This window comes from Meleagris gallopavo, chromosome 1, assembly GCF_000146605.3.
Source record: "Meleagris gallopavo isolate NT-WF06-2002-E0010 breed Aviagen turkey brand Nicholas breeding stock chromosome 1, Turkey_5.1, whole genome shotgun sequence".
Classification (NCBI taxonomy): domain Eukaryota; kingdom Metazoa; phylum Chordata; class Aves; order Galliformes; family Phasianidae; genus Meleagris; species Meleagris gallopavo.
The window spans coordinates 166,746,187-166,768,510 of record NC_015011.2 but is presented as its reverse complement, the minus strand read 5'-3'; the positions used below and the strand labels follow the sequence as shown (position 1 = coordinate 166,768,510).

Below are 22,324 nucleotides of genomic sequence, written 5' to 3'. Positions count from 1 at the left end.
TTCAGGTTCCTGGGGTAGGATGGGAAGTTAGAAATATAGTGTAGAAAAATAGAATTAAAGTGATTTGGCGTTTAATCTAGAAACTGCAAAAACATAAGGATGCCCGAGTTATTCTATCCTCTTTCTTGATGCAGTCTCCTAATTGGAGGAATCATTCTCTTGTTTTAAACTAGTTAGTCTAGTAAATTTCAAGGCTTGACAAACGTGGTCAAAACATAGTTTAGAAAAAACCCTCAACACTGTAATTTATTTTAAATATTACTGTTCAATTACTGAATTCCCTGTAGTAATTATACTATGTTTAGGCCTGGGGATTTTTTAATCAGTGTTTTCCTGTAGCTTGGGTGTGATTCCTGCAGAAACCTTGTAATAACCAAATAACTAGGACAGCCTAATCTAATAATTTGTGCATGAATAGGATGTTCAGAGGGATTATTAAAGTTATTTTCTCACTAAAATGTTATCAGCTTAGAAAGCCAAGCTGTTCCAGGCCTATGACTTTCTATTGCAAGAATGTTTAATACAGTTGTATGAACCAGGCTGCAGCTGCATATGTTAATGTCATTTATTTCATTGATTTTCCCTTTTGAAAGCATCCCTATTACTCTAATTTTCACTTAAATGAATCTTAACAGCCAAAATAATGTTGCTTAAGTGGCAAATATTTGCTTAAACTGAAAGCTGGAATATTTTTAAAGTAAAGCTATATTCAAGGCTTGGATATGCTTTAATTTGAGAGGATTATTTATTAACTTTGGCCATGAGGCCTACACAATTTCCTCCTGTTTTAATAGCATTGTATTTCACTCCTCTTTGAACAATTAATTTAAATGGTTCCACAGGTAGAACCTTATCACTTTTGCACACCAAATTGGAATTCAGGCCCTTCATACTAATTTCCCTGCAATATAAAAACAGCGATAAGAAAGAAAGGCAAAAAATAAAATGAACTAGCATGAATGCAAGTAGCATTACTCAGACGTTTTGTTCTACCAGAGCAATCTGAATTTCAAAGCCACCTCCTACACATACACTCAAATGCAACATTTTGAAATACAATACTTCCTCAGATATTGCATTCATTGTCATATAGCTTATTGCTAGCTGTGGAGTATTTTGATATAGAAAGCAAAACTACATTGGTACTTTTCTTCTCTAATGATTCATTATGGACACTGAAAGAAACACCTAATTTACAACAAATTCAACCAAAAGCACAAGAAAGGGGAAGAGATAGAGATATGGGAAGACAAATGTCAAGTATTATTCAGTGGCTTGGGCCGTGATATGCACAGTATGCCATGACTCCACCGTCATACATGACTCATATTTCTCATTTGAATGATAATTCTTCTTAGCTTAATTGTAACATTGTATCCATGATCTTTTCAGTGAATTATCTCAGAATTTTTTTAAGTATCAGAGCTCACTTTCTTTAATCAACTAGTGAGATCATAGAATCAAATTGTGACAAATCTTAGTGACACTGAAGAACAGACTTAGGCTGCTGTTTGTTGATTTGTTTCTTAGCCTTTATTATTCCAGAAGTAATGTTTACTGAAGAAAAATTCAAATAAAGAGCTGCATTCTAATGGGTGGTTATATCTGAATGTTGGGGTCATTATTTCCAGTCTTATGCAAAGCTTTTTGTTTAACAGGGACGCTATCAGATGTGGTAGAGAAACCAAAGACATTGTCAAGACCGTGGGGCCTCCAACAAGTCTTGGTAGCCCCGACCACCCTCATTTGGGTGCCCAGACAGGCTTCCTCTACTCATGAGCCCAGATTTACTGTGTGAGATCGAGCCTGTGCCTTCATTTAGGCTGTGTTACAGGTAGACTGTGCCCAGCCAAATCTTCTGCCCAGACCCTGGGCTTGTGTTGTAGTTAGCCAGCTCTGCTTCCAATTGTTTGGACTGGTCATCTGGGCTTCTTGGGTGGACCTTGGAATAACCTGGGATCTCTTCCTTCCCTCCAGTTCTCTCTCTTCTGCCAGCCCTTGCTCATTATCTCACCTCAGCTGAGACTGTCATCGCTGTACGTCATTCATGACCCAGTCTGTGCTGTTTAGCTGCCCTTTCTCCCCTGGCTTCTTCTCCCTGATGCAGCAGCCCAAAATAAGCTTCTCCCTAGCAGATATCATTGTGCTATTACTGCTACTACCATGGTCATTTATGATTTATTTCATTTTTTGTGGTTCTTTCACACTCCTATGGATTTGGATTTGTCTCTGAAGAAAATTACTGTGTAACAGTATTTTGCTAGCAGCAGTATGAAAGCTACAGAGCTTTCAGATAGTGATCCTGTGGAATCTCAAGAACACTGAAATCTTCATTTTGGGTGTCAACTTTATACATGATTTTTTTTTAACTTATCAAACCTGATGAGGAAAGACAAAAAAGGTAATAAATACATAGTAATTTAAGACGGTGGATAAAAGCTGCTGATACAACACTATGAAGCTTCAAGACATTCTTCCCATTCTAGATCTACCCAGAAATATCAGACTTCACAGACTTCCTTAAACTTTTGTGTTGCTAGGGTTTAGGGTAACGGATCTAAACAGGTAGGAATGAGAGGACAGAAGGCTTCTTTGGGGTAATTTCTGATATTCTCTTCCATATCTGCTTCCATCATTCTACATATGTATCTCGGCTTTCTACGGTCACAAACAATGACTGAATGACTCTCTGCTTATCTGCTTCTAATATTGTTATTTTTTTGTTGAGGTTATTGTAATGGAACATATTTGATCCCAGTAATCCAGAACAAATACCTGAAAAGTTGAAAGTGGCTTTACAGTTTTGGGAATTATATTTTAGTATTCCATGGCACTTTAGCAATTGTGGTCTTCAAATTATTACTTTGAAGCATTGGTTTCCTGTATTATGCTGCTCAAAACAAGAGGATACAAACCCTTATGTGATATAATTAATTAGTTTGGGTGGCTTACAATATTGAAATCAGAATGAAATTCAAGAGAACAGAAAAGAGAGATGAACTAACAATGAGTTCCCCTAAAATGAAGCATACAGAGAGTAGGGATGACCATTTATATCATGTATAATCTTTGCTTTAACTGAGCAGTTGAACAAAAGCACAGAAGTGGAACATTACCAATATGTTAGGACTATGAACATTGTCTTACTAGATGTACATTTTCTGTCATGAGTTTGGGTAGAATATAGATAGGCCCCCCAAAAGGACTGTTTTCAATCCATATTTTTGTTTTCCAGTGACCTTATGGTGACAGAAACTTCTACTGTCAGGTAGAAACTCTTTGTTTTACTTTTCCACTGAACTTCTGCACTTGCACCGCAGGGATTTTTCTCTTTGGTTTCATGAGCCTGACACAAAATACACGTGTGGAAAAATGCCTTAACTGCAACTTTTAAGAATCTACTGTGGTTTCTTTACATGACCTTACATCATCTGATGAACAGCTCACTGAAGTTCACTTTTGATCAATATCACTGCCATTTCTAGGCTCATCTTCATTCATGAGTAATGTCAGAATCTCCTCTATCCATTTCTACCCTTAGCTAATAGCGTGACACCTATGATTTGTGGGTAGTGAATGTTTCATACCAGACCACAATTGCCTACACTGACAAATACAACATAATATGTGCATCAATTCTTTGGTCCTGCCAAGACAAGTGAAACAACATAATGCTACCTTGGCTTCTGAGAAAGACTGATGCTATGGTAACTTGCCACATGAAACATGCTTAAGAAGCCCCTTTATCTGCAACTTATGAGAACAAACTAAAGTCTCCAGAAATATGCAGTCTCCACATAAATATTCACTGAAACCTTGAGTCAGTGCCCAGTTGCACTGTAGGACTCCAGCTCCACCATTCATGTGCTCCAAAGAAACACACATTGTTAAATCAGGACGAAGAAGGAGCACCTGACAAGAGAAATTCTCAACAGAGAGAGCAAGGTGACTTCTAGAAAGTGGACATAACATCAGTTTTCCCTGCAATGTTACTTTATGTTTCCAATAAGTAATAGCATTCTGAGAATTTTAATTCACAGTTGCATATAAGTACACAATTTCAAACCATTATATTTTCCATGTAAAACATCTAATTATTCTGCCAAAATGAGATATGAAGAACTTGAATTCCTCTTAATCTATATTTGGCCAGCAGGAGTACATGCTAAACCATTTAATCTTGTGTTTCACCAGAACTGCAGATTCCAAGAACCTATAAGCTACATATAAGGATTATGACTTCATGAGCTGTAGAAAAACTTTGATCTACTTTATACTCTTTGCACCAAGACCCCGTGGGATGAGTCTTGTAGATATGGGCCTGTGCAGATGTGTTTGGCCATTCCCAAACCTCTTCGACAAAGTAAAACAGAATTCATGTGCCCATTATCAAAAGTCTTTTTCTCACTCGAAAAATGAAATCCACTGTGTAGATATGATGCATTGGAATTACTCACTGGTCAGCAAACCAGACTAAAGTACTGACACACAGGCCGTTACACCTGGGTAGAAAGGGCCATCATGAAACATGATCTGAGAAGGTGCACATCCATTCTCCTCCATGCAAATCAAACAGGAGGGCAAGGTGCATGCTCTGTTCACACACAGCTACTGTCTGTGAACAGTTTGTTCACCCTTTTCTCTGTCAAAAAGCCCAGGAATGTGGTAGTAAATTAAGGTTCTTATAAGTTGCAATCCTCAAGACTCTTCAACATCCAGAGGTGTAGAAGGCAAAGACAGTGTGTTAAACTGTCTGTAAAATCCCCTTCTAGCCTAGGTGTGCATGGCACAGCAAGCACAAGCTCCTACACGATATCACAATTTCACACTGCCATGTTTCAGGAACATGCATTTTCCCTTGCGGCTAGTGATTTGAAAATAGTTGAAAAGCATTTGTGTTGTGTTTACTCTCCTGATTTTCACATCAGGGAAGAATGTGATCATTCTGCTGTGGTTACAGCAGGAGATGATAGAAGGAGTACAATGGAAATACTAGAAAATCACCTGTCATTTTCATCAGCATGTTGTGCAACAACACATCAAGCCAATCACTGTTCTGTGGTGCATTCTCTCAATACAAGACAGGGATTTTATTTGAGCATCAAAAGATACGGGTGCATGGGCATAGTTGTGGCTGTCCCACCTCAGCCTTCTTCCCTTCCCTTTTAAGCAGCGTCAAACTGGTCAGGCATATGGGAAAGCAGTGGTGTCACTTGAGAATGGGCAAACCAGCTGCCGTGTCACAGAGAGTGTTTTTTTGAGGGTTTATCCTTTGCAGTTGGCAATGTTTGAGAAACAAATCCATATTTTTTAGTGGAATAGTGATGAAGGTCTAGAAAATTCCTTCCCTTGTATTCTTCTCTGGTGCAAGACAAACTTGAACAACAATGATATCAGCTACTTTATTTTCTAAAGTACAGCTCCTCATTTAAATTTTTTTCTGTCTGTATTATTAAACTCACATTTTAGAAGGATTCTTCCAAAAAAGCAAGCTTCATTTTATTATGAGGACAATGGAATGAAAAGTGCCCTTGCAGAAGTTTTTTTTTAAAAAAAAAAGCCTGGTAAATTTATAGCATTCACATTAAAGTACCTTTGAAATACCAAGGTTCACAGGCAAAATAAAAGCATTCTCTCCGTTTCTTCAACAAAAGGGTAATCACATTAAGATTCACAGCAGGCCTTCTAAATCTTTAGTTTTTTACAGAATGGCATGCTGAAACATAAGATCAATCGTGATGGTATTGCTGCATAATTTGCATATGGCTTTGTGAGATGTACGCTGCATTTAGTGAAGAATTTTAATATGACCCACGTTTTCAATGTGGTTGAGTTGAGAAAAGAGAATGAGTATGTCAGCTCCATTATTTCCATACAAAAATAAAAAAAACAGGCCAATATTAATTACTCATATCTTGAGAAAAGCAGCTTATTTAATCTTTACATGTCTGATTCAGTGCTTTTTATTCTATGAAAAATGTCTGTCTATCTGGAATTCTTATTTAAATTATGACATTTTTACCCTGATGCTGAAGTTAAAACAAAACAACACCAACACAAGCACATGATAATGTGCTGTAATTTTGCTAGTTATTGCATTTGTTTATTGCCATTTTCTGGAGTGAATTTTAAGAAAATTGCAGACAGTCAGACTATGGAAGGGTATGTGCAAGAATCAATACAAGCTAAATTTCAAAAGACTAGAATTGGTGACACCGTTATGTCTGACATTCATTTCCAGTTCATTCTCATTAACACCACCCAGACAGAAGATTGCCTGCCAGCTCCATCATTTGGTGGCATATACACTTGATTTACATACTCCCTTAAAATGGGATCTAGTTTACCATAATCTGATGATTGATGCCACTGACTGGCCAACACATTATCTGATAAGAGCTGTCTCACTGTCAGCTGTTTGATCATAATTAACTGACATGACGATCACCTGACATGAGGTCAGGTTCCTCAGAAGAGTCAGTCATGCAGAGAATTGTGTCAGCTAATTTGATTTTTGACTTCTATACTCAAAGGAAAACTGATGTCTAATGAAGACAATGCCTACAGAGTCTTTCTCTCATCTGTCCTTTACATGTTAAAAACTTTCAGACTTTCTAACATACATTCAAGGCCAATCTAATCAGCACACTATTGAATATGCAGTAAAAATATGCAACGTCTGAATGGGAATTATGGCAAAGAAGAACATTATATACACAATTAAGAGCCCCAGTTTCTGAAACACCTGTAAAAAGCTATTCTAGATTTCAATTTTATTTTTTTTAGCCTGGTTAACAAGGGAAAGATTTCTGCACTGTTGTATATGTCCGTCCTGCATGTATCTATGCATGTATCTCTGCCAGTTCTCATCAAAGAACCTCAAAGAAATCAAGCAATTTGACAGCAGGAGAAAAAGTCAAATCCCCAAAGCTATTGAATCAGAAACGAGATCTAGATCTGTTTGTCCTCCAAAGGACAATTGTACAGGAAGTATAGCAAGTCCTCGGCCCTGGCTTGTCAACCAGCACATATATGGCTCAGCCAGAACACAGGTATATCTGGGCTGGACAGGATAGTCCATACTGAGTAAATCCAACACTGCAGATAATGGAAAGAGCTAGGAAGGCAATTTGAAACAGATTTTCTTATAGGAGACACTCTCAAAAATAATAATTAAAAAAAAATCCAGAAAAAAACCTAAGAATCTTAAAATCTCCATTAAATCTAAAAAGTAGTAAAGATACAAACATACTTCTAGCTAATCATTCAAAGCCACGTAAGGAGTGATTCAGATCTCTAAAATAAAACAAACTGAACACTACTGAATGGACAGCTTTCATCCTACTGTTTGCATAATAACATGAAGCTTGCTTCTTTCAAAGAATCCTTCCAATCTTTCCTTCACCAAAGAAGAATAAAAGGGAGGGAATTTTCTAGACTTCCATCACTATCCCACTAAAAATTACAGATTTGTTTCTAACACATTTCCAACTGCAAATTCCTTAAAAAATCCCTCAAATATTTTCTAGCATTTCCATCTCCTCCCATCACCTCTAGCTTTAACCGCAGTAGAATGATGACATGCTTCCCTGATGCGAAAACGAGAAGGATAAACACAATACAAATGTATTTCAACTATTTTCAAATCACTAGCCGCAAGGGAAAATGTGTGTTCCTGAAACACGACAGTGTGAAATTGTGATACTGTGTAGGTGCTTGTACTTGCTACGCTGTGCAGACCTAGGCTGGGAGGGAATTATACAGGATTTTAATGCACTGCCTTTGCTGCTGCACCTCTGGGTGTTGAAGGCATCTCCCAGCCCTTCTGTCTCTATGGTTATTTCATTTTCATTTTTGAGGTATGACTACTATATATATATATATATATATTTCTTTTAATTCTTGCAGTTAAAGAACAACATTCTGCATATAGCATAAATCATAAACTGGTGAAAGAAGAAGGGTTCCAAGAAAAGTTTCCAAATAGTTGTACTTTAATTTGTGTACAAAACATGATTTAATCAACTCCAACTCGATTTCTGGAATAGCCAGAATATGATATCCAAAATTTATTTTTAATCTCATTGTGTCTTAAATATTTGAATACTCAGAAGAGAAACATAAAACAAGGCCTATCTTTTTATCATATCTATCGAATTTCATAACCTTGTAAGTGGAAAATGCTTGTAAATATAAGATAAAACATAGGAGAAAACATGAATTAGTCCTTCTATATTTTTGTGTCAATCATATTTTAATAGGATAGAAGAATATACATATTTTGCATGTATGTAGACATTCAAGAAGTGAAGCTTTTTCTGACCTTGCTATCTTATGGTGTTAAACAAATCTGCAATATCTCGTTCTCTAGTTCCACACTATTCCTGTTCTGCAAGCCAGTCAGACCAGACAAAACCTGGCCACCAGTGTTTAAGGAGCAGACAAACTTTATCAGATTCAAGAAGATTCATGAGCTAAGAATTCTTTTGACTGTGAGTACAGGATGATGAGGAAGAGTACCAAATATGCTCACTATGTTCTTTTGGGCATCATTATTCATCTGATCTTTCCATTCAACAGAAAAATGCTTTAGAGCTCTCACCATGATGGGCTACTGCATAGAGAACTCAGCCTTTTGTCCAAATCCAAGCTCTTCTAGCTCCACTATTACTATCAGTAATGCCAAGTGAAATAACATTTTTTTTTGCATCTTGACTGCACATCTGTGTTTGAATGGATTTACTTCAGTTTCACAACCTTCTTCTGGATCATCACATAAACCCACATATCTTGGGCCATGTAGTGAGAAAACATCCACAGTATCTGGAACACATGTCTAGTCATTATTAATAGGGGAGGCTGAAACACAGACAAGAATGTACAGATTATGTTTTCTATCAGAGCCTTCTTGAATGCAGGACTTTGCTAATGATACATAGTAGCTACAGCAAAGCATCACATCATTCTGGTCTTGAGATCTTACAGAGCTACAAGGCAGGATGATCATCTCCATAATGAGATAGGCCTCAGCTCCATGGGACTGCATGCTTTAGGTTCTTTAGTGTAAGATCACGTGGAGAAGAGGAAATGAAGAAGCCTCATGTTTGAAGTGAGTCGTGACTGACCTCTTCATCTCCAATTTGAAGCTTGGAAAATCAAAGAGTATGGAGTCCAGTGACTTGAGCAGAATCATTTGACTTGCAACACACAAAGCTGGTGTCAGACATATGGATGACTTCTCAACAGACACAGCAGATTTCATATGACAGGTGCAGCAAATCCATTGTCAGGAGATACCCTCACCCAGCTGTGTGCCACATGCTTATTAAGTCTGACACCATCTCTGTTGCCTATTGTAATCTGTCTTGTTCTGGACTTGAGCCATGCTTTACAACCTCAGAGAAGCTGGGAATAAACTCTGTATCTGAAAACATTTAATCCAAGGAATTCTTATATTCCTCACACATGGGGGAATTTTTTCTTCATCACTGAAGAGATGCCCCTAATTAGCAGTAACGATACGTTACTTCAATTCCCGAACAAAAAACATCAGAAAAAGAAGTGAATTTTGACAGGGATTTACTGTGAACACCCTTGAAGCCCCAGATGGCAGACTGCTGGGTTCAGGGCCATTCCTGAAGAAGCATTTGTTGTCCACTGGCTGATCAGTGCTGAAGCACCTCCACTGAGTCTTCCTTCTCTCCTTCTCAACTGATTAATACCTGCAGTGGGGAATAAGCTGAATCAACCTGGGATTCATCCTGACTCCCACTGTCCAATCCCTCTTATGTAACTACCTCTGTTGACTTTTTCTCTGCTCCTCACATACAGGCCCTTTTTCCAGTTTTCATTAACTTGCTGACTCCCTGCTGTGCTCAGGCTCTGTTCAGATGCTGAACAATCCAGAAAAAAGCTCCTGACTTTCCAAGGAGCAATGCAGAGTGAGCAGGGATTCCTCCAAATGGCATTATATGCTGCCTCCTTCCAGCCCCTGCAGCTGTGAGTACATGCTTGCCATTCTCATTTGGCTTCTCCTTCCATATTAACATGCAGCAGATGTTTGATGTTTCACTCAGCACTAACTAGAGATGCATATTGTTTAAATTTCCTTTAGTGAATTCCCAACACTTTCAAAGTATTTTTCATATATTTTAATACTTCATTATTATTCAACATAGAACAATTAAAATCTCTGTCTCACAGAGATGGTTCAAAAAGTCTACAACATATGTACTGAAATGTGAATTTTCTCTTCTGAGACAAAGTGATTTGACTGACTGTTCAACCTACTGAAGGACTGCCTTGGCTGGACAGTTCTTTAATACAAAACCTGCTGTCATTGCAGAGGTTTGGTCAGAACTGCTCCAGGATATGATTCTAGTGTCACCCAGCAGGAGTTCAGTCAATGCTGATGACAGCCACACAACCAAAATTCCTAGCACTGTTTTTAGCAGCCAAGACCTAAAATTCACTGCAACTCAGCAGAATGCAAATGAATAACAGCCCCATGATGGGCTACAGTTTTAAAAGATCGTGGTTTGAGGAGGTGAGTTCTGTCTTTTTAGAGCAGTTGATGTTTCTGATAATAATTCATTTGGGGGATCAGAGACCATTTATGAACGTAATTTGGATAGAAAACATAATAACTCATAGAACAAGCTAAAGCACAACAAAGGAGCCTCTTAAGCTTTTCTCCCTTTCTCTGAGGTGACTCTTTCTCCACACCTCCATCCCATAAATCTGACCCATAACGGGCTCTGGTACCTGTCTCAGAGGCTGTCTCACCAGCTCAGCTCTCAGCTGATTCTTTGGGATCATGAAGGGGAAGGCAAGGAGGAATTCAAGAGGATGAAAGTCTCACTGAGGTATAGGAGCATGTGCTTCTCCCGAGTCTTTGCCTCTTGCATTGCCACTCTACCCTTCTGATGGCAACAGAGTCAGCGATTCTATGTCTTCTCAGAATAGCTTTAACTTTCAACTAGAAAGAGTTTCAGCTCACTTGACACTTAAGTATGGAGAGGCATTGGAATGGGCTGCCTCAGGAAGTACTGGAGTCCAGTCCCTGGAGATAATCAAGAAATGTGTAAATGTGGCACTGAGGGGCATGGTTAGAGGTGAAATTGTTAGTATTAGGTGATGGCTGGAAATGATGTTCTCATGGGTCTTTTTCCACCTCAGTGATTCTGTGATTGTGCTATGACTCAGTACTCCTCTTGCAATCTGAAAGGCTGTCACTCCTACTGTATACCAACTTCTGCATTGACATATGCAGCACTCTCTTCCAGAAAGATGTCTGAGTTCTAGAAACCAAACTATAAACTCCATGCTAAATATTTATTTTGATTCTAAGTGTGTAAGAAAAGGTATGGAGTGTTGCTAAGGTCATTATCTGTAGTCAGGAAGAAATACTCAAATGTCCTTATATGTCTTTTCTATTCTTAATTCATTAACAGAAAACCAAGTCAGCAGCAGATATTCAGTTTGATTTTGTCATTTTCTTGAGAGGGGGCAAAGTGTAACTTACTCTTCAGTTTTCATTAGGATTTGTGCACTTATAAACATTCATATATGCTATTGTCCTAATGGGTCTGAGAAGGCACAAACCTGTCTGACAAGCAGAAAAATGTGCTGCTCCTAATGCTTATATAAGATCCTGCCCCTCTTATGGTGTTTTCTTCCTCAATTCTTGCAATTAGCTTCCCTCATTCCTCAGACTTGGGAATGCATCAGCTAAATTTTTTTTTAATACCTTTATAAAAGTCACAATCAAAAGCAGAAGGACTTCTGCCCTTGGACAGGAAGGAGGACAGGCATGTAATAAAATACTTGCTCCTTTTCTCTAACAGATGATGTCACCAATTATTCTTGTCCCTTCACACAAAGCCTCATTTTCTCAGTAAATTTTAATTACTATAATCTAAACCTTGTTTTTTGTTGTCATCCTAGCTAGCTGCAGTAGATAAGTTGTCTCCTCAGGTATTTCATGAGAGTGGGCAGGACTGACTTCTTAAGCACGCTAAAAATATTTGCTCTCATAATGCCACGGAAGGTTCTATCCGTAAGAGGATTAATTAAACCATGGCTGTGAATATACAGATATCACAGTTTTTAACCACAGAGTGCACCTGCACACTCACACAAACAGCACAGAGAAATGATTCAGTGCCTCCAGAAAACCCTGTTACTTGATCTAACAGCCAGCTTCTCTGTCTGGGTCCCATTTGGCTGGATCTGAAATGGATGCGTAATTCAAGGGAGCAATAGACCTCATCACAGCTTTGTGTCCTTCAGGCAGGATTGAGTCCTAGCACACAGCAGGTGGTAGGGAGGGTGGTAGGGAGTACATCAGACCCATCCACAGACCCAGAAGTGCTGAGAGATGTCTGTCAGAGACTTCCCAAACATGGCCTACAGGAGGTTGCATCTCACAGGACAGGATTAAATCCACACTTCACTAAGGAGGACTGCAGATAACTTAGCAAACTGGGGTTACCACCATATATTGGATATCATCTGAGGAACAGGCGTCTTTGTAACCATAACAACATGTTAATAGAAACAGATTTTTTTAATAATGATCTTGCAACGGCAGGATGGCCAGAGCAGAGCAGAGCAGAGAGCTCTTGTTTCACTGCCAACATGGTCAGCTTGTAACCATATTATTTCACCTGTATGGAGTTCTGAAGTTACCTTCTGTGATGAATAACCTAAAACAGCTCCAAGAATCCATCAGCCATTTTCCTTTTGAAGTTCAGGGCCCCTGCAGATCTGGGCAAGGCCATGAGGACCTAACAATAACAACGATAACTAATACTTATGTAAATTGCAGTTCCATTCCCTGAAAAGGCTGAAATGGCAACAACAGAAATGGGGCATAAACCAACCTCAGGACAAAACATTAAGGGATACACTGATCTTGCAGTGGCTTCACTGAAATTGTGCTACACTGAATTTCTGTTACATTTCTACTAAACTTTCTGTCTTGCTTCAGAAAGAAGTATGGGCAAGGGAAGCAGGCTGTTAGCCCATGAAGGCCCAGGGATTTGTTATGATAGCAGTAGGTGTCATTCACTCACTAGCCATCAGTTAAATATTCAGATGAACCCAGAGGGTTCACGCTATATTTCCTAGGGTGCCCTGAAGCTGAAGGGTCTCTTGTCCTGTCTTTGCATGTCTTTCCTCTTCCTTGGCAAAGCCAGGCTTGCAAGCAGGAGATCTTTAGAAACCAAGCTGAGGTACCACAAAACTATTCAGCAGTGAGATGCAAAGAGAAGCAAAAAGACTTAGACACCTAACAGTTTACACAGTGCAGAAAAAAACATCCTCCTTCGGATTTAGATGATCAAGTCTATTTCTTCTGTCAGCACTGAGAGAACCTGGAAAGAGCTGGAAGTTGAAAAGTCGCCAGCCTATAGTTCATCATCAACAGTGTTGCACTGCCGCTGAAGGACTCTGCTATTCTCCAAACTGTCAGCCAGGCGTGTTCCTGTATTCTTGTCTTATTGACCAAGGTAGGTGAAGGCTGAGACATAAAGGTTGCACAGTCGTGTTCTACATGATTCAGGAATAAATATACATCAACTGAGAGCCTTACTTCCCAGTGGCTGCCTACTGTAGGAGATAGGAACAGTGCCAAGAGATCGGGAGGAGAGAGGGAAGAGAGGGAAAGATAGAAGTTTTTCTCTATTACACTGCCAGTAAGAATGCGCATGGACCCCTAGATAGCATGAGCCATTTGCATTTGATTTTCAGATATCACTATGAAATTTACAATATGTTGATGTGGTAAGTAGGATATATTTTCAGAAATGTAAATGAACTCTTTGCTGATTTGCCAGTACACCTTTCTTTCCCACATCTAGTCATCACTGCAAAATAAATGCAAAGCACATTAGATAGGAAGTCAGTGGTAAAAGTTTTCTACTATAATTTACAAATCACTTGCATGTATTTATAGGTCTGTGCATCTGCACTACCGATTCTATGATCCCAATATCCATACAGAACATGTATATGGCAAAATAGTCTTTCCATTCTCATTCACAAATGGAACACCCATGGGCAGAATCAGTCCCTTTGCATAGCATCTATCTGTAGTTCATGCATGATTGTTTGCCACTTTAAGTTTTTTGGGAGCTGCTGCTCTTCAAAACACATTTCCTTAAATGTGATCCATATAGATGTGATAGTATGAAACTAAAAATTCTATCTTTAAAATATTTGGAGCTTTATATTTTTATTATTATTCTACTATTTTAAAACACAATGGTGATCTGTCCACATTTTGATAAGGCACTGTAGAGGAAGAAGGTCATAAAGTAAATAGCCGGCAAAATTATGGTTAGTGTACTAGCTACAGATATGTATGATGACAAGGGGTAATTTCATATAACAGCAGCATCTTTTCAGCTATACATTTGTCCTGTTATTTCTGCAATAAGTGGAGAGGATCAGACATCCGTGGGGTGTAATTCAGCTCATCTATTTGATTCCTTTATATTCAGTTGGTTTAGTTTACCCCCACTTAGAGTTAAAATCAGACGCAGTGATCCCAGTTTCTCAAGTTTTTGCTTCAGTCTGCTAGTTATCCTGTAATCATAAAATGTCATCCTGACACTAGAAAACTTCTCTGAATTTGATGAACTGGTATTTTCAAGTAAAAATTAAGTCTGTGCTAAAAATCCCTCAATAACTAGTTCTTCAATAGAGATCTTAGGCATTTGGCTACTCTGATGAATCCAGAGCATCCCTTGGACCTCTGTGCACTGCTGGAGAGTACAGAGTAGTTCATGTCAGCACTTTCCTGCTGCTTCTCCAAGAACCATAAATGCTGAATAAGTTTAGCAAGTTAGCTGTGACAAACACACTAAAAGGTGAAGATCTCAAGAAACACAGGTGTATTCCTGTGCATTTCTCAGAAAGAACTAAATGAATTGCCTCCCTTACGCTGCCTCTTTTACAGTGTTTAAATTCTGCTTATTTGCCTAGCCTGTCAAGGAAACGTGAACATTCCATGAAGAGAAGCCTTTTTCAAAGCAATCACACCTCCATATCTGGTCACAGAAGGAAGCCCTCTGAGAATGATTTTCACAGCATCCTGGCAAGTCCAGATGAAGAGTGCCTGTATGTGTGGGAAGAGAGGTAGGAGGGTGAAGGATGTGTGATTGTTTGAAAGGATTTGTATAAATATGTTCATTTCAAGTTCTTTCCTACGGGTGCCATAAACAGTACAAGGATGGATTTATTTGTATAGGGTTTTTTTTCAGTGAGGCTTTGTTTTTGTGTGAATCCACCAATATACTGATTACAAATTAACAGCATCAGAAATAACAGTTAAAGGAAGAAGTTTGCAAGACACTTTCCTCAAATTCCATTCTAACACTCATAGAACCATAGAGTCTCAGAATGGTTGGAGTAGAAAGGGACTCTTAAAGGCCATCTAGTCCAACTCCCCTGCAATGAACAGGGAAACCTACAGCTTGATCAGGGTGCTCAGAGCCCCATCCAGCCTGACCTTCAGTGTCTCCAAGGATGGGGCATCCACTATTCAAATCCTAGTTGCATCACTTGTATCTTCTGTTATATCTGCCACTTATTACTGACTACTAGTAGCAATGGAGAAATAGCAATGGTGAAAAAGGTCTTCTACAAAGGCTTCTTGTGATGTAGTGAACCTGCACAACACCCTTGATAAAATTTTCAGAAAAGAGGAATGCTCTCTGCAATTGGGAAAGCATGTACTTACTTGTAAAAAGTAATCTCACTCCTGCTTTAATCTCATCAGAGTGCAATTCTTGCACTTCAATCCATTTTGAGAGTCTAAATTAGAAATATTCTGATTTAACACCAAATTCATAGAAAAAAATGATGTCTTAAAATTTTAATAATTGCATCTGAAAAGTAAGATGCAATGGTTTGTAGATCAGTGCTAGTTTTAGGGCTAAAAAATAAAAATAATCCACTGAAACATACCTAAAAAAGCAAAGATTTTCACATGATGGATATATCAGAAACGACTTAGAATTTCATAGAATCATTTTCCTTAATCAGAAGGTCTTCCTGTTGATTTAGAATCCCATTTTGTTCAGAGTCTAGAAATAAGCAAGACAGAACATTGTAGGGACATAATAAATTACATAAGGAGGAGTTCAGGTGAATGATGTTGAAATGTTGTAGCAGTTTCTCTTTAGTGTTCACATAACACTAGAAATGGTAACAACACACACAAAAGCGTACTTGTGCCAACTTTTCAATTTGAAATAAAACAAAACCAATTCAATGAAGAAGCACTGATGTGTATTTGCTGGAGTCTGGTTTATTTCCTTGTTCTTCTGCAATTTCCATGGGTCTTTCTCTCAGCTTAGACTACATTTCATGAGATGCAATCTCTTGGAATGAGGATGTAGTGCATTATAGGAGACAATATAGCATCTCAAATGTCAGGAAAGGGCACATAAGAAAGAGGAGTATGATGCAAGTGATTCCCAGTTTTCCAGAAAAAACTGCAATAAATGTATCCAAATGGAAACACATCAAGCTTTATTTGGATGTTTTGATTTTGAATCTATGGAAGAAAAAAGATCTCTAAATTTTCCAGTAAAAGATTTTATCTACAGATGTAATTAGTAATATAAAAAAAAGGAAATATTATGTAATCAAAATAAATGTAAATTAGCCAGAGGATTCTTGTCAGTTTAAAGGAATAAATTCAGCCTCCTCTTTATGGAACTGATCTCAGATGCATAGTATGTGCTTGCATCATGCACATGAGAGATCCATCAATCTCATGATATTAAAGAATTTATCCAAGGAAGTTAAGATTTTTGTTTACTGTAAGAATCTCTCTAAGTAGCCTGTTGGATGCACTAAAGCAAAGGACTCAATTAAATACTTTATATTAGATTCTGAAACACACTTGTAACCTTGTTCATGTGCTGAACTCTAAATGCATTTACACAAAAATAGCAAGTACATTCTGATCCCAGTGGGAAAGTAGCTCTGGCAGTATGGACTAGACTCGAGCACTTGGTCTCAGCACTGAGGAAGATCCAGTCTCCTGAGCTGGAGTCTGACATGTGCCATGCATTTACCTCTCCATCCTTCAAAGACATGAAATAACAACGAAATCCACAAAAGCCTGAACATCCAAAACATGAATAAATGTAACTCAGAATGCTCAGAGAGTAAGAAACATTATATAAATTGCCCGTGCCTAGCAGATCTGTGCACAAATGGAATAGTGCCACTGGTATATCACTCAAATGATATAAAAAATCAATATCAGCTCCAGTAAGCATGCAATGACACCAACTTATATATAGATGAATTTGAAAGGATTAGATGATGACAATACATTCTTGACATGCTTAATCATTGTTATCTAGAAATACTTGCACTGAAGAAATGTCAAATATAAGCCCTTTCATTGAATTTCCTCTTAGAAGGCATAAAACTGTGCAAAATTTATGCTGATAATTGATTTTTTTAATTCACTCTGAAATTACATGTCTACTCTTTAATTTATTTTTACTTTGTATCTCTTCAATTTTCTTTTCAAATTCACAGCTCCAAGAGTCAAACAGTGTCCTCGTGACTGTGCATTTCTTTGACTGTGCATTTTCTTTGAAATGGTACTGCAGACTGACTTACACCCTGTGGTCATCCCTACTAGCTCTGTGCAGGGCCTTAGAATCATCTCCTGTAATCCATTTGTTTTAAAGATTAGCAGATACGTAACACTCTGCAAGGAAATAACAATTTGGTTATCACCTCACCTACAGTTCATTCATCCTAATCTGCGGCCACATTGCATGTGAAAAAGAATGAGGAAAAAAATGTATTTATTTTCCTAAATGCAGCAGGTTTGACCTTAATGATACTAAAATAGTATATGTAGGTAAAATTATTTTTATATAGCCACTTGTCTAGGCGAAAAAAGAATAATAATAATTTTGAAAAAGCTTAATGCGTCAAATCTTTTTGTATGATGATGCATATTTGACAGTTTTTCAATGTGTGTCTGGGATGGGATTTCCCTTGAATAACTTTAGACATCCGACTTTCGTGCTAGTCACCTTGGCTCCCCTTGTCAACTTGCAGAAAGAAGAATTTGAAATAAGCAATTCATCTGACCTATCCTGTATAGCTGCCTGGGTGCCAAAAGACATGCTGTGGAGGTGTCCCTTCCTCTCTGTTGACTAGAAAGGCAGCCTAAAATAACTTTCACCTACCCAACATGGACAGATGAATCCCACTTTGGGGGTTTACGAGTCCAATATTTTTGTTCTGATTTAAAGCTGGTTGTGAAATACAGGTGTGTATAATAAAGTAGTCTTGGTTACTGTAAGTGGAAAAAATTGTTATGTTTTTCTCTAGAAAACCTCAGATATGGAATTATCTAACATAATTTCTTTCCACTTTGTTTTATTATTTCCTCAATCTGCTACTATAAAACAAAGTTGAAAATACTCCTTTATTCATATTCTTTGCACACAACTATATATGAATAATTTCACTGCATATATATCACTAGTAGATTTTAAGTAATAGCTGTTAGAGCTTTGTGATCTATTTCCTCCTCTCTGTTTCTCCTGCCTACATATGATAAGCATATTTTTTACATTTCCTGTACTTTTTTATTTTATATAGTGGGAAAAAGAAGCACTTCATATTATTACAGTTTCTCAAATACAAAATCAAATCGATGTCTTTTTATATTTACTATTTTAAAGGCTGTTTACTTTAATTAATGCCATAAATGATAAGCATTGCTTTCCTGGCTTTGCTTATGAAGAACATTTCCTTCTCTCAAGCTAATGTTACCACTGGCACTATAAGGTCTCATAATTAAACTCATAAACTTCCCTTTTACATGTTTCATCTTAATCCATACTCTTTATTTTTGGTGCTAGAGATATGACTTCTTATAAATTTTTATTTCACTACACCCGTTACACCTAAACCATAACAGTTTGCCTGGTTGGGGTTCTAAAGTACTTGAACAAACATGCTCCTCTGAGCTTCCCTAGACTATCACTATTTAACTGTCCAAATAGACAGGCCATTTTTCACCATATATTCTTATAGTACTCATAAGTTACCACTCAATTTCATCTTACATTCCCATTTGGATTTCAATTTAGTTCTCAGCATACCTCCTTATTCCACAGTCACAGAAGCTTTCAGAGTCCTCTTTTTTGTCCATATTTGCACTCTCATATTTCTTTGCAAGTCCTCTGTAAGTGTCCTCTCATTGAGTATTAACCACTTAGAATCAGTTGGGTTTCCAGAAAGCGGTAGCTTGGTCTACTTTATATGAAACAAACACGTACTATAACAAATGTTTTCTTTTTTACTAGTACTAAGTAAGCTACAACCACGTTGAAAGGTGAAGAAAATGTTTTACAAGTGGGAGACATAAGAAACTCAATCTGTTTAATATACCAAACAGAAAAAGAGATCACAAGATTGCTCAATTTCATAATTGGATTTCTTGAATAAGAGCAAACATTGGGTCTAAGAAGTCTTTGTAGGCCAAAAGAGAAATGCACAGCAAGAAACACTCTCTGGAAGTTTACCTTCTCTCTGGAAATTTACCTGCCAGAGCATCCACAGTCTCTAAATATGTTTATCTTAAACAGTAAAAGTATCTGTGTAACTGAAATAAACATCCAAACATCATTTTCAAAACAAGGGGCTGGATTCCTTTCTTTAAAATATCCCTGAGCCAAATATACAGCATCTACAGAAACCAGCAATTAGATTTCAAAAAAACAAACACACCTAAATGCTTATCTGAAATGGTCATTTTGTCACTTTTTACCTTCTGGACTTGGAAATGAAAAAATCATCTGTGATTTCTAGAAGCCCACGAACCATATCAAAACAACTGGTAATTGTAGCTTCACATACTGGCTACAGCGAACACAGCTGAAGGTCACTAGCAGGCAGTGGTATTGATCTCTTCTCCTCAGAACATTTCAGTGCCTGAGCCTGCTCCTGTGGCTGAAGTAGGGTTTTAATGAGAGCAGTTTTCCTCTGAAGCCTTAATATTACTTAATATTACTAAATAAACTTGAAAAGTGCCTACCAGTATCTCACTAAATGATAGATATGAATGAATGAGGTTCTTCCCCTCCTTGGGATTTTTAACATTTTGGAAATGTCTTTTGAATTAGAATAAAAATGAAAATGTAAAAAAAAGTCTCAGATCACAAAATTTATTTTATTAAATTATATCAACTGAAACATTTTCATCATTTCCATGCTCATGTCAAACTTTTCTGATATTTTTAGATTGGTGAGTTTTCCATTTCCAAGTAACAATACGGTTTTAATATGAAAAAATATGTTATGGAGAAATGCAACAGTAGTCATTATAAGTCAACAGAAATCACTTGGGAAATTTTTTGAATATATGAGAACATTATTTTTAAGTACCTTTTACATAGCTTCAAATGATTATTAAAAAAAAAAAAAACAAAGTCAGTTCCTCGGAGAAAATGCGTGAACCCATCTAAAATGTATATCACTGTTGGAGCACAGACCTAATACAATGTGTACAATACAGACAAAGAGGAACTGGGAAGATAGATATTGTTTGTTGAAGCTGAAAATAGCTGAATTTGATTTAAGCTGAAGGTGTTATTGCTGAAAATTCAGTTGTCTTTCAGAATGAATTCCCAAAGGATTATGAATTACGAAAAAATCATGAGGCCAATGGCCAGCGCTGGCAAGCATATATTTTAAAAGCCTGTTTCAGAGATAACAGACAAAGTTGTGGGATAAGAGATGTTTGCACTCTGTGATCAGGAGCTGCTTTTCAGGCTGCCTTTTCTTAACTAAGAGAGAAGCAGATCTGGAAGAAGTCAAGCATCATTGTGAAAATAAAGAATGAAAGTGGCCAAATGACTTGCCATGAAGTGCATTACCCACGTTCAGGCAATCCCCATTCTTTCAATTAAATATGTCTTTCAGTTTGATAAAGGCTTTTATTCATAAATGTAAGAAGCGAATCAACTCTTACAGCTGCACTGACTGAGACCTCTTTACCTTTAAACAATTCACCATGAAATCCTTTGCCAAGATACAATCTTGCCTGGAATCATGTGTTAGCAAACACTTTTTGACTGGTTGCAAAATGTCTGTCTCCTGTTCCAGTCAATGTAGAAAGAGATAAGAGGTCACCTCTAAACTTGGTAGTTAGCACATAACACTTCTAGTTTGAACAATGTCATGTTTATTCCCTTTCTAACAGAGCATCGGAATACTGTAAAAAGTAAAAAATTAACACTTCTTATTTATCAAAAAGACAATGCTACCCACTTGTAAAACCAACACTGCACCATTACTAATGAATGACAAATAAACCAACTTTAGAGAGAATAATTAACCAATTGAGAAAATAATTACGCATTACTCTTCCCACTCACTAGATGGGACAGAAAAGAAAACAAGATGTAAAAAAGACCACATTGCTATTCCGTGAAACATAAAAGCAAGGTTATCTTTGTTTTCATATCCAGGGATAGATATATGCATAACTAATTTGTTCTGTGCTGCTTTCTTTGAGGCATAACCCTATCATCTTTGACTTTGGGGAGCCTTGGTAAGAAATAGCAGCGGTCATACCTGAGTTTCTAAATGTTTCAATTTAAATTAAAATTCTCAATGACAGCATTTCTTTTTAATTCAGAGTAGATTCTGATTCTGCTAAGAGGTTCAGGAGACAGCAAAACAGCCAAAATCTCATAAAATAAATCCTGTCAGACAACTACAGCTTCTTTAAGAAAGCAAGCAAACAATTTGATTGTTTGGGAAAGCAGCAGAATGCACTGTCCAACTCTATGAGTTTTTATCATAATCCTGACATTTGGGTTTCTTAAGTTCCTTAACTGTTTTTTTTTCTTTTCTTCCCAGTCTTAAACTGCTTTTCATCCTCTTTTTGATACACAGAGCACGCTCAATCCATGCAGATTAAGAATGTGTTACTCTCATTGCAGTCTGTGAACACTGACATGGAAAATTAAGACATGTTTTCAAGTTGTTCATACCCCATAGATGGACAGGCAACAGTACCTCCTGTCTACAGATACATTTTAAATGTAACACTGTTCATCATATTAAGGTACAAAAGTCCTTAAAGTGTTTTGATTGCCAATAAACACAAGAAGGATTACGTTCTTCTGCAGAACAGAGATTAACAAAAATGAAATCATTTATATAAATACTTTAAATGATTTTTTTAATGTCTCAGCAGGCCATTTTTAGTAGAAACATTTTCTTCTGTGTATGACAGATACTGATATGTTCTCATTATATATGT

At 37.4% G+C, this 22,324-nt stretch overlaps 1 protein-coding gene across 3 annotated transcripts in view; it reads right to left on the bottom strand.

Annotated features, from left to right (window-relative positions):
• Nucleotides 1–22,324, bottom strand: part of GLRA2 (glycine receptor alpha 2) — a 126,312-nt gene that overhangs the window by 48,334 nt on the left and 55,654 nt on the right. The gene's annotated exons all lie outside the window — the stretch shown is intronic.